The sequence below is a fragment of the Podarcis muralis genome, chromosome 9 (assembly GCF_964188315.1).
Source record: "Podarcis muralis chromosome 9, rPodMur119.hap1.1, whole genome shotgun sequence".
NCBI classification, from domain to species: Eukaryota; Metazoa; Chordata; class Lepidosauria; order Squamata; family Lacertidae; genus Podarcis; species Podarcis muralis.
The window spans coordinates 21,199,531-21,213,707 of NC_135663.1; the positions used below are offsets into that span (position 1 = coordinate 21,199,531).

General features: G+C 43.6%; 1 protein-coding gene across 2 annotated transcripts in view; it reads left to right on the top strand.

Moving 5' to 3' along the window:
* Positions 1-14,177, top strand: part of DAPP1 (dual adaptor of phosphotyrosine and 3-phosphoinositides 1) — a 32,129-nt gene that overhangs the window by 5,387 nt on the left and 12,565 nt on the right. The window lies entirely within an intron of this gene.

Sequence of the window (14,177 nt, forward strand, 5' to 3'; positions counted from 1 at the left end):
AAATACTCTGATTTTATGGTTGCCAGAGTGGGATTTCTGAACCAGAAGAGGTATATAGCATTGCTCTGCAAGGCAGATAATGACCAAAGTAGGCTAGAAAAGGAGATGAAACTGAATTGGCTTAAGGCACGTTGTGTTTGATGAGACCTGAGAGGTATGTGTGAAGAGATGTTGGCCAATATTCAGAGGCAACTCATGCAACCCAGAGAAGTTCTAGGGAACAACCACAAACACGTTATTTCACAAGTCAGTTTCAACAGCACATGTAAACACTGCGAATGAGTCATAGATGGACTTAGCAATATGTTCAGAGACAAGCAATAATTTTAAAAGTGTGCCATGTTACTTCCATGTAATTAGTGGCACTGCTGCTTTCTCTTTCCATTGTATCGTCTATAGTTATATGCCAAGTCTTGTACATGAGGCTTTGCTCTCTGACTGACTCTCAAATACTGTCAATGTGGAGGGTTCTCTAAGATCAGTGTTTGTCTCTGGTATCATATGTAATGAAGAGACTTGATAGAGTCTGGTGATATCCCTACCCTCAATCAATTACTTCTCTTGTCATTGCACCATCCAACTAGATCAGGGGTCCCCAAACTGTGCTCCATGGACCATCAGTGAACTTAATTCAGGTGGTCCGTGGCATGTCTGTGGATTTGTGGTTGAAGATGGGAGACAGCACATCAATTGCATTGAATAGTCATGTCGATTTTTTAATTGCATTTTAATTGCTTCTAACTTTTATGTTGTATTGTGATGCATTACAATCTGAATCTCATGAAATTGCAATTGCTGCAACAAGCAGGAAAAAAGCACCAAGTTGGCCACCATTATTTTCCATTAGCCCATGGCAGGGGGAAGTTTGGGAACCACTGAACTGAACCATAAGAAATGGTTCAACTCAACACCATATATTTATCACCTAGGTAAAGGTAAAGGACCCATGGATGATTAAGTCCAGTCAAAGGCGACTATGGGGTTGGGGCGCTCATCTCGCTTTCAGGCTGAGGGAGCTGGTTTTTATCCATAGGCAGATTTCTGGGTCATGTGGCCAGCATGATTAAACCACTTCTGGCACAACGGAACACTGTGACTGAAGCCAGAGCGCACAGAAACACCGTTTACTTTCCCACCACAGCAGTACCTATTTATCCACTGGTATGCTTTCGAACTGCTAGGTTGGCAGGAGTTGGGACAGAGCTCACTCTGTTGTGGGGATTTGAACTGCCGACCTTCCAATCGGTAAGCCCAAGAGGCTCAGTGGTTTAGATCACAGCGCCACCTAAGCTAACTTTTTTTGAATGAACCACAGAAATCTGGCTGCTCAAACTATGATGGTTGCAAAATCTATCATGCACATGTCTCCTCTAAATACAATTAAATTCCACAGAATATCAGGGGAAGGCTATAGGCAAATCTAGATCTGGAAGTGTGTTTTCCAGCTCAGGGTCCCTGATTTTGGGGGCTAAACTCTGGTATGCAGAAAGTACTCTTTGGTGAGGCCTTCTCCTCTTGCCTAGTCAACAATCTAGAAGCTTCACAATATCTGCCATTTGCAGGGAAGATGTCTACACTTCAGAAGGGATCTAAGGCTTGAACCCACACACCGTGGGTTCACGCAATTTCAGTGATGTGGATTTAGCCACTTCCGCCCTACAGAGGAGGTGGGGTTGCAGGCATCACGGCCCCAACACGCACAATTGGGGGAATCCCCGGCTGCGTCACTCCCTGGCCGGCCAATTCCGAAGCCTGTCTGAAGCCTATGGAGGTGAGGGCCTAAGGCACGCCCCTGAACAGTGACTCTGGGGAGTTCCTAGTTGATGTGCATCAGCAGGACTCCCCCCACTGGTGGTTAACCCTTCCCGGACACCTAGTGGATGGGCTGAAGCTGGATATAGTCGGTTAGGTCCAATGCCTAAGCCAATATCGCTCATCACCTGTAACCAATAAAGTTGTGGCCTTATTTAGCCCATTAACCTTAATAATTGTGTCATGAGATCTAAAGGCAGCCTTTGACAGCGTTCCTAGAAATATTCTTTGGGAGAAACTTGCGAAACAGGGCATTGATAGAAGACTCTTATGGCTCATAAGTCAGCTCCACGAAGGTACCCTTGCCAGAGTGAGACTTACTCCTGCGGGCGACCTCACAAATTCGATACCAATAAACAAGGGAGTGCGCCAAGGATGTATATTGGCTCCCTGCCTATTCAACCTATTCATCAGCGACATGCGAGCACCCCTAGTTAACTCATCTCCAAGTACACACGCGCCTAGACTAGCGGATTACCGCTGCCCACTCCTTTTATATGCGGACGACGCGGTACTTCTATCTTATACACGTGTTGGACTAACCAGAGCTCTAAAGATCTTTGCCACGTATTGTCAACTCAACCAATTAACCATCAACCATGGTAAATCCAAGATTCTGATTTTCTCCAGAAGCCGGAGATTATACGAATGGAAGCTTGGTGGAGCAAAAATGGAGCAAGTCCTAAAATTTCAATACCTAGGAGTTATTTTCCAATACAATTTGGGGTGGAAAGCTCAAATTCAACACCTACTTAACAAGGCCAAAACTCTGTCATATGCGCTCCTCCGATTTTTCTTTTCGGATGGAGCTTTGCATGTTCCCTCGGCCCTAAAGGTGTTCAAGGCAAAAGTGGCTGCCATGCTTGCTTATGCTGCCCTGCTCTGGGCCGTGATGACAGATCTTGCTCCCCTTGAGACTCTGCAAAACCAATTCCTACGTCAGCTCCTAATGCTCCCTCTGTGCGTAAGCAACGCAGCCATGCGACTAGAATTGAAGATCGCATCCTTAGAAACTTGCCTGTGGAAGCAAGTCTTCAATTATTGGTTATCATTGTGGCATAGATTACCAAACCATTACCTTGTCCAATGCTTATGGCGAGATGAATTCTCTAGCCTTTGGACTAGTAGAATTCATGCCAAACTCCTGAGTTATGGAATCTCTCCCTCAGATTCCCTAAAACTAGACCAAATCACTGCTCAAAGACTGATCCGCCAAAGACTGGATGACATCGACTTACAGCGAAATTATACGCTGGGTGGAGGTGTTTGTTCGCCTCAGAACATTGGTATTACTTTAACTTACTGCGTTCCATCATACCTCTCCTCCCTTTCGACCGTTGCCCATAGACTGGCCTTCACCAAAGCGAGGTTTAACGTTTTTCCCTCCAATGTCCTGAGACATAGATTCTCAAAGGGCCAAGTCCCCGCCATGTGCGAATGTGATAAGGAGACACCGGAGTCGCTCCAGCACATTATGTTCACTTGCCCCTTGTTCAATGTGCCACGGGCAAATTTGTTGGGACCAATCATACAGAAACTAGAGGGTACCCCACCAAAATTCCACCTTGCCCAAATCTTGCAGTATAAGGATACCCATACGACCCTGAAAGTGGCTAGGTTCCTGGTCGCTGTCCTTACCCAAAAGCGACGCCAAGGAGCACTACAAGCTAATTAAGGCGTAGTATGCCATTCCATCTTATAGTATTTTATTGTTATAGTGGTGTTTTAGCGGCTGTTTTTTTTCCACGTGCACAAGCTGTTATTTATGTGTTGTTTTTACCTGTATGGGCCTATGGCCGTAATAAATAATTTTCTCTTCTCTTCTCTCTCTTCAGAAGGGATCTAAGGCTTGAACCCACACACCGTGGGTTCACGCAATTTCAGTGATGTGGGTTTAGCCACTTCCGCCCTACAGAGGAGGTGGGGTTGCAGGCATCACGGCCCCAACACGTGCAATTGGGGGAATCCCCGGCTGCTGCGTCACTCCCTGGCCGGCCAATTGGCTGGCTCTGGGGGCGTGGTCTGCCTTATTTAACGCAGGCGCAGCCAGGGATCTCCCTCTTTTGCCACCTCCAGCTGTTCCTGTTTCCACCCTCCCGCCCTTTAAGGTTTTTTCGTCTTTGACCTTGCTATGGACCTTGGTTGGTCGCCGTTGAGGGGCCTGGTAGGAATTTTTCCACTTGGCAAATTGGCACCGACCACTTGGTTTTCACCTACCTCGTAGCAAATCGTTACAACTTTCTTGGTATTGGCGGTTAGGCATTAGTATTGGTATTGTTATGTAGATGGAAGAGGGGAGGAAGCGCCATCACCTGTCCCGCTTATCCGATAAAGGATTCCAAAGCCTGTCCGAAGCCTATGGAGGTGAGGGCCTAAGGCACGCCCCTGAACGGTGACTCTGGGGAGTTCCTAGTTGATGTGCATCAGCAGGACTCCCCCCACTGGTGGTTAACCCTTCCCGGACTTCTAGTGGACGGGCTGAAGCTGGATATAGTCGGTTAGGTCCAATGCCTAAGCCAATACCGCTCATCACCTGTAACCAATAAAGTTGTGGCCTTATTTAGCCCATTAACCTTAATAATTGTGTCATGAGTCTTTATTTCCACTGGGGCGGGGGGACTCACCATGCAACCTGGGGAACAGGCTAATTTGCATCGGAAAATGTTCTGTTTGCACTGGGAAAATTTTCTAATGCCCTAAAGGGTGACCTAGCTTGGCGTGCTTTTACTTGTATTCAGCAAACAAAGCAAAAAACCTGGACGCTGCCAAGGTTGCCTAATAGCGTATCTGCAGTTGGCATCCATTCGTTGTTACCAATGAACTTATGCAATGGAAAATTTTCCATGGGGAACATAGTATGCTTGGGGAAAGGGGAATCCTTTAAGTTTCCCCCACACAGCATCACAGCTTGTGCAGAGGGGTAGAGTACATGCTTTACTTCCAGAATGTCCCATGTTAAAGCCCTGGCATCTCCAGTTTAAAAGATTGGGTTTAGGAAATACCTGCCCAAAGATCTGAAGTCATCAGTGACAGGCAATACCTGGCTAGGTGGAGTACAATTCTGACCTGGTATATATAGGCCTTGTCCATGACAGAATGGCCATAGAACACATACGTTGCGTGCAGAAGATCTGTTTCAGTCTACAGTAGCGGATTGTGGATGTCTCCAGTTGGAAACTCAAGAGAGCCACTGCCCGTCCGTATAGACAGTGCAGAGCTGCATGGACCAATGATCTGACTCTGTATGAGGCAGCTTTCCATGTTCCCATCTTCCATGTTCTATGCTGGTATTTTAGAATAGCTCTGTTGACACACAATTTCTATTTTGAACCTCTTCTTCCAGGCGTTTTCCTTCTAAAGGGGCAAAGTGGCTCACTTTCCTAACAACCTCAATGTTACACCCACACTGACTGCATTCTCCAGTCAGATGCCTGATGTAACTTACTGGGATCAGTGTAAGTTGATGTGACCTGATCCCAATAAATTGCATCAGACCCCTCATTGGTCTTCCTTTTGAAGCTGCAAATAAGGCCTAGCAAAGTTGCCAAGTGCAATTAAACACTGTATTTTGTGAATGCATTTTGTGCCTGATTTGTCCTGGGAAGAAGGATGACCTTTGTTTTATCAGAATAGCTGTCCAGAGAGAACTGGCCAACTCTGCTCCCGTCTTCCCTTTGTTGAATTTTATTTTGGGTTATGTATACCTGTTTGTCTAATTTGTACATAGCTACTGTGTGAAAGCAGTTGATAATTTTGGCCTCGGCAGCTCCCCAGTTGCATGCCCTCTCCAAAGGAGCTGGATAGATTTAAATGCATGTGCCAAATTGTATAAGGTTGTGATCCAATGCACATACTCGGGTGTTATGTCCCACATGTATAGCCTCAGGTGGTCACTGCCACCACTCTGCAGGCAATGTTCCTGACAATGCACGTTTATTCAGGGCAAAGCTCCACTGTGTTCACTGATGCTTAAAGGTAAAGGGACCCCTGACCATTAGGTCGAGTTGCGGATGACTCTGGAGTTGCGGCGCTCATCTCACTTTATTGGCTGAGGGAGCTGGCGTACAGCTTCCGGGGGTCATGTGGCCAGCATGACTAAGCCGCTTCTGGCGAACCAGAGCAGCACACAGAAACGCCGTTAACCTTCCTGCTGGAGCGGTACCTATTTATCTACTTGCACTTGGACATGCTTTCGAACTGTTAGGTTGGCAGGAGCAGGGACCAAGCAACGGGAGCTCACCTCTTCGTGGGGATTCGAACCGCCAACCTTCTGATCGGCAAGTCCTAGGCTCTGTGGTTTATCCCACAGCGCCACCCGCGTCCCTCTCACTGATGCTTACTCCCACATAAATATGCTTATGACTGCAACATTATATGTTTTGGGCACTTGTTTTTGCCAGAATGTGTTGTCCCTTTGCATTTCCTACAGGGTGGATTTGATTTAAATCAAATCGATTTAAATCATGATTTAAATCACTAGTCAGTAAGACTTGATTTAAATCATTAATTTTTTTTACCGAAAGACTCATTCTTGCTGGTATAATTTTAATATTTACAACCAGAGGAAGGTTTCATTTTTGGAATAAATATTCAGTGTAGTTTTTACAGTTATATCAAAAATTACTGATTTGGTTATACTATTAGAAATACATAGACAGATAACTATGAAATTATTGTGAGGTTTAATAAGTTCACTGTTTATATTTGGACAACTTTTCTGCTGTACTTTATTGGAAGGAGAAAAACAATCATTTCCTTAATAACAATTTAAACAAATTATTTAACTAATGCAATAACATTATAGCATATGTATCCATGTTTGTTAACTGATGTGGTTAAACGTTACTGTTGTTTTAAAAACCTTAGACTGAGTTTTAGCACACATGAAAAACTTAAAACAAATCCTTATTTCCTGATGAATAGCCTTTGGAATACAGTGGTGCCTCGCAAGACGAAATTAATTCGTTCTGCGAGTTTTGTCGTCTTGCGATTTTTTTGTTTGCGAAGCACGGTGTCGGGAAAGTTTTGGAAAAGCTTCAAAAACCTCAAAAAACCTTAAAAACCTCAAAAAAGGCTACCACACCGCGTTCTATGAGTTGCTCCTCGAAGTCAAGTTGCAACTGTATTAACGGTGTTAAGAAAAAGGAAACAAACTTGCAAGACATTTCCGTCTTGCGAAGCACGCCCATAGGGAAAATCGTCTTGTGAAGCAGCTCAAAAAACAAAAAACCCTTTCGTCTAGCGAGTTTTTTGTCTTGTGAGGCATTCGTCTTGTGAGGTACCACTGTATTATTACAGTGGAACCTCGGTTTTCGAACGTCTCTGCAGTGGCGGAGGAACCCTCTCCGGCACCGGGGGCGGGGCAAACTGCCTGGTGGCACACATGCGACATCTGTACTGACTGCACACACGCAGCATCCCGTACGGATTGCGCATGCGCGGCAGCCTGCACACTCCATATGGGATGCCACTCGTGCGCGCTGTCTGTACAGGCTGCCGCTTGCACGGCAACCTTAAGGGTTGCCACATGGGCATGTACATGTATGGCATCCTGTACGGAGTGCACATGTATGACAGCCTATATGGTCGCCCATATGGACAGCGCGCGAGCGGCACCCATACTGACTGCATGCGCCCTTGGCCGCTCTACAGCTGGGGAGAGGCAGGGGCCGTCTTGTCACCCCCCCCGGTGGCACCTGGGGTGGCACACCCCCTCCGCCCCCCACTTTATATACCCCTGCGCCTCTGTAGTCTAACGTTTTGGCTTTCAAACACCGAAAAACTGTTTCGGTTTTTGAACGATTTTCAGAAGCCGAATGTGCCACACGGCTCCCATTTTTAGTTTTCCTATTGTACTGAGGCATCTGCTTTCAATTTTCGGTTTTCACACGTTTCGGAAGTAGAATGGTTTTCAGGAACTGATTCCGTTCGAAAACCGAGGTTCCACTGTATTTTCTTTCTACGGGGTCTGTGTAGGTGCTTCTCGGAGTAGCTTCTAATCTTAGCATTTTCATTTTGTTTATTAGATTTATTAGACCCCCAAAGGTCTCCATGTGACTTACAGAGAAAATATATATACAATACATATTACCATAACAGGAAAAGGGTGGGTGTGGCGGAATCATATAATACATTAAGATTTCATATAACATCCATTGAATAAAGCATACAGTGATACCCTTGGTTTACAACCATAATCCATTCCGGAGGTCCGTTTGTAAACCAAAGCAGGTTATAACCCAAGGCGTGCTTTCGCCAATGGGGCCTCCAAAAAATTTTGGTTCGTAATCCAAAAAAAGAAGGTGGTAATCCAAAAAAAGGTTGCAAACCGGGACACGCACTTCCAGGTTTACCGTGTTTGTAATCCAAAACGTATGCAAACCAAGACATATGCAAACCAAGGTACCACTGTACTCTAATAATAAACAAAGCAATAGTCAGGCCCACTAATGAACATATAAAAATAAACAAAACCTCCCCCTTCCCCTAGTCCAATAATCGTTCACATCAAACCAATAACTACCATTCAGTTGTCTTATTTAGGGTTCTGTGTATTGAGCTTATCCCAGTAGCTTAAGCCAGTAGCCCAAATTCCAATTAAGATAGGACAAATCCATATGCCTTTGCTTCTTTCACTTCCACGACCCAGGAACCTGGAATCCTTTTTCTTTGGCAAGGCCAGCAGCCAGCCCTGCCACTATATGTTTTGGACAACCTCCATCAGCCCGTCTCCACCAACATCTGTGCTGGCTAGAACTGAATGGACTTGTAGTCCAAAACATCTGGTTGGTGAAGGTTGGTGTAGACTGACAGGCAGCGACTCCTCTGGGTTTCAGACATGCCTTCCCAGTCTTAGCTGGAGTCAGCCTAGACCCTTCCACATGTAGATTATGTCTCCTTACCATGACACCACAACCCTTGATGAGCACATTTCTTCTGACAACACAACACTAAATTGTGTTACCTTATTGATAGCAAAATAGCTTGTGATTTTTTTTTTTTTATGTTGTGAGCTGCCTCAGTCTTTGTGTTTATTATTACCTTTATATTCCAGCTTTCCTCCAAGGAGCTCAGGTTGGCATACATGGTTTCCCCAACCCAGCCCACTCCATTTAATCCTCACAAGCACCCTGTGAGGTCGTTTGAGCTGAGTGACTGGCCCAAGTCCACCCAGCAAGCTTCATGGCTGATTTGGGATTTGAATCCTCATCTTCCAGAGTCTTGAAGAAGCAGAGTACAAAAGTGACTAATAAAAATAACAGCATATTTCGCAAATGCATGTAGCCTCATTTTGGCTTTTTTAAATGGCCAGGATTATTAGTGTGGAGGGTTTTGCTCCCTAGTCCGTTACATTATGGGATATTGAATTGGGTTAATGAGGCAAAAATGGGAGCTGGGTGGGGCTGGTTTCAGGGGCACCAGGTTGAAAAAGGCTGGGCTGTGGTGTGAATTGAGATAAAGTCATGGGCATTACCATATATAATGGTAAGGAACTCTACTTGGCCCTCTTCGACTTCTGAGATTTCACAGGACAATGGCCACATATTATGTATCTATATAAAATACCAATATTTGTAAAGTTCTTCCTTTAATAATAATAATAATAGTAATAACAACAATTAATAATAATAATATGTGACCCTCAGATTGCTAATGCCCTGTGCAAAAGATTGATATTTATGAATGCTACTGCATCTTTGGTCCTTCCTTCTGTTTCTACAGCTCAATTACACTGGTTTTATATCTAAAACATCTTGCATTTTACTGCCTAGCTTGGGTCACTAAATACCTACTGCGTGTAATATGTAGTAGATTATTATTTATTTATTTATTTATAAAAAATTTTTATTGAGTTTCTTTTCTTAAGGTCGTAGACACAAAATTTGGGTAAGAAATTACAAGAAACAAATACAAAACCAAAATAATAAAAAGGTCATTACAATCCAATTTTCAGTAGTTTTTTCAATATTCCAAATGGACTTCCCCACATCCTCCCGATTCTGCATTCTTTGTAATAAAAGTTTCAGCAATTTGTTACCTTGTTTCTTAACTTACTGTATCTTTCAGTTATTATGTTTCTAAATTCACAATATTATATCCCGACTTTGTACATTTAAAATTAACATAATAAAGTTATTTCATATTACCACCTCTTTTTTCCTTGTCTTAATTTTCAGTTTACCTAATCAAGTTGCTAAAGCAAAAAAAAAAATTCATAATCGTGCGTATTTTTTAACATTCATACAACTTATAGTGTTTTTGCAAATAATCCTTAAATTTTTTCCAGTCCTCTTCCATTGTTTCCTCGCCCAAATCTCGGATTCTGCCAGTCATTTCAGCCAGTTCCATGTAGTCCATCAACTGCGTCTGCCATTCTTCCAGCGTGGGTAAATCTGGTGTCTTCCAGTGCTTTGCGATGAGAATTCTTGCTGCTGTAGTAGCATACATAAACAAAGTTCTATCCTTCTTTAACACTTTCTGGTCCACCATGCCCAGGAGGAAGGCCTCTGGTTTCTTGGGAAAGGTATACCTAAATACCTTTTTTAGCTCATTGTGTATCATTTCCCAGAAGGCCTTCACTTTTGGGCAGGTCCACCAGAGGTGAAAGAATGTCCCTTCAGCCTCCTTACATTTCCAGCATTTATTGTCAGACAAATGGTATATCTTAGCAAGCTTGACTGGGGTCATGTACCACCGGTATATCATTTTCATAATGTTTTCCTTCAAGGCATTACATGCCGTGAATTTCATTCCGGTGTTCCATAACCTTTCCCAGTCCTCAAACATAATGTTATGCCCAATGTCCTGCGCCCACTTTATCATGGCAGATTTTACTGTCTCATCCTGTGTATTCCATTTAAGCAGCAAGTTGTACATTCTAGAAAGTATCTTAGTCTTTGGTTCTAACAGTTCCGTCTCTAATTTCGATTTTTCCACCTGGAAACCAACTTTTTTATCTATTTTAAACACCTCTTGAATTTGAGCATAATGTAACCAGTCTCGCACCTTATTTTTTAGTTTCTCCTGGCTCTGCAGCCTCCAATTGTCTCCAATTTTTTCAATTATTTCCCAATATTTCGGCCAGTAGGCCTCCATGTTAGGTCTTTTTCGAGCCTTGGCCTCCATCGGTGATAGCCACCTCGGGGTCTTGCCCTCTAGCAAGTCCTTGTATTTCATCCAGACCATGAATAATGCTTTTCTGACAATATGGTTTTTAAACAATTTGTGAGCTTTAACCTTGTCGTACCACAAATATGCATGCCAACCAAAGGCATTGTCAAACCCTTCCAGATCTAGGACATCAGTGTTCTCCAACAAAAACCAGTCCTTCAACCAGCAGAAGGCTGCAGATTCGTAATACAACCTCAAGTCTGGCAGGGCAAACCCCCCTCTTTCTTTCGAGTCAGTTAGTATTTTAAACTTTATTCGGGGCTTTTTGCCCTGCCAGACAAATTTGGAAATATCCTTCTGCCACTTTCCAAAACATTCCACTCTGTCCACAATCTGTAGGGCCTGGAACAAAAATAACATTTTCGGCAATACATTCATTTTTATAGCTGCAATTCGACCCAACAAGGAAAGTTTCAGTCTTGACCAAATTTCCAAATCTTTTTTGATTTCTACCCAACTTTTTTCATAATTGTCTTTGAATAAATTCAGATTTTTAGAGGACAAATGGACCCCCAGGTATTTCAATTTTTTAACAACACTTAGTTCTGTTTCTTTCTGAAACCCCTCTGTTTCTGTAGATGTCAAGTTTTTGGCCAAAACCTTGGTCTTTTGCTTGTTCAGCTTAAATCCCGCCACCCGACCAAATTCATGAATCAGTTCTAAAACTCTTTTTGTACTAGATACTGGCTCCTGTAATGTTAAAACTAGATCATCTGCAAAAGCTTTCAGTTTATATTGTTTCACTCCGACCAATATGTAGTAGATTATTGAGGTTGGCTGCGTGCAGAGGGGTGTGTGAAGCATATATGTAGCTCAGCACAGCAGCATTTCTGGCATGCTTCATCTGTCCAAAAGGGGAAGTGTAACAATAAGATGGCTTCCTGGAAAATAAGACTTCAGGAAATGCAGATTTAGAAACTCGCCAAGACGGTTCGAGAATGTCTTGTGCAGTTGAAACCACTGGTTTACACATGGACGCACAGAAGGCACTTTAACCCGACCTTTGACAGGTAAAGCATTTTTGTTTCGTTCATCCCACCTTGGAACAAATTTACTTATTACTAGTGCTAGTGAGAGCTGGACCATAAAGAAGGCTGATCGCCGAAGAATTGATGCTTTTGAATTATGGTGCTGGAGGAGACTCTTGAGAGTCCCATGGACTGCAAGAAGATCAAACCTATCCATTCTTAAGGAAATCATCCCTGAGTGCTCACTGGAAGGACAGATTGTGAAGCTGAGGCTCCAATACTTTGGCCACCTCATGAGAAGAGAAGACTCCCTGGAAAAGACCCTGATGTTGGGAAAGATTGAGGGCACAAGGAGAAGGGGACGACAGAGGACGAGATGGTTGGATAGTGTTCTCGAAGCTACCAGCATGAGTTTGACCAAACTGCGGGAGGCGGTGAAAGACAGGAGTGCCTGGCGTGCTCTGGTCCATGGGGTCACGAAGAGTCGGACACAACTAAACGACTAAACAACAACAACAGTGCTATTTTTGTAGAAAAAGAGGTGCTGAAACTCACTATGAATGCATCCCTTTTTCTCTTATAATGACAATGGCGCCCACCTGAGAGAGAGGTGCCAGAACTCACCTGAGGTCCAGTGAGTTCTGGCTGGAAAAAAGCCCTGCTATTTATTTATTTATTTTTATTTATTTATTTATTTATTTATTTATTTATTTATTTATTTATTTTTGTAGCTGTATCCTACCATTCCTTCAAGGAGTTCAAGGTTGCATACGTGGTTCTGCTCCTCTCCATTTTATCTTCACAACAACTCTGGGAGGGAGGGCGGGAAGGAGGGCTGAATGGCTGTCACTGACCCAAGGTCACCCAGCAAGCTTCACTGCCGAATGGGGAGTTGGACTCTGACCTCCCCGGTCTTAGGCCAACACTCTAATCACCACACCATACTGGTTTTTATCATTATAACAGTTTTATCTCTTTTTATAACTGTTTCTTCCATTGCTGTAACCTGCCTTGGAGTTACTGGGTAGATAAGAAAATATATGAATAAGTAAAATCAGGAGCGGCCCAAACGTTGCAGAGAGAAAGGTGACTGCACCAGGCAGCTGATTTAGGGTGTCTTGAAAAGGTAGTAGGTTGTTAGGTATTTGTTGTCATTTTACAGCCAGGAAGAGATGTGGGGTGCAGAGTTGCTTGTAGGGTTTTCTGTCTCGGGTGCCAAAATTACTTGGCCAGTCTTGGGTATCACACAGCTTGCCTTGGGGTGGGGACATAGCTGTCAACTTTTCCCTTTTTTAAAGGGAAATTCCCTTATTCCAAATAGGATTCCTCGCAAGAAAAGGAAAAAGTTGACAGCTATGGGTGGGGGTGGGGAGGCGACTAGTAGGATGTGCTTCAGGCAGCAAAATGCCTTGAACAAATTCTTAACACTATGCTTGGCAGATTCCTTTCTTTCAGCCTAACCCACCTGTTAAAATAAACAACATAAGAATGACAGCGAACTTTGCACATGGAAAAGCATACCAATGGGGTGGTGGTGGGGTGAACAGAATGATATTGGATACGGATATCATAAAGTCTCTGTGTGTATCTTTATATCTAATCTCTTACTCCTCCACTGCCTGCAAAAAAGGGCGTTCAGACATTCAAAATTCTGTGTCAGGAAAAGTGTATTATTTTGTATAAATTTTCTTGGGGCTCATGGGGAGTATTGGTATTCCTGGGTACCAGTCTGGGTTTGTTGATTAGCTTCTCCACTTCATTGGGGCAGGTTTTGTAGTTTAAGAAATCCCTGGTATAAATCATGAAGTTGGAAGTCTCTGTTGGATGGTCAGGCACACAGATGTCGTCGTACTGTAGGGCTTGTTGGCTGTAGACGATAGATTTTATGGTGGGTGGGTGGAAGATGCACCCAGGTAGATATGTGGAGTGGTTGGCAGGTTTCTCTTTTAAAGTGATCCTTAGATGTTCTTGTGTAGTTGCTCAGTAGAGTCTATATGGTAGACATTTCTACACACCAGTCCAATCTCCAAGCGGTGAGAGATTCCAGTTGTTCCAATGCTTGCCTATAAATTTTTTTTGGGGGGGGAGGGTTGGAATGAAGGCCAGCAGAGACTACAAAGGGGGGCAGAATCTTCCACTGCAGACACAGCTCACAAGCTGCCCATACAAAGGAAAGGAAAAAGCAATTAGGAGTGCACTTAGAACGTGATCCCAATGCTTTCTTTT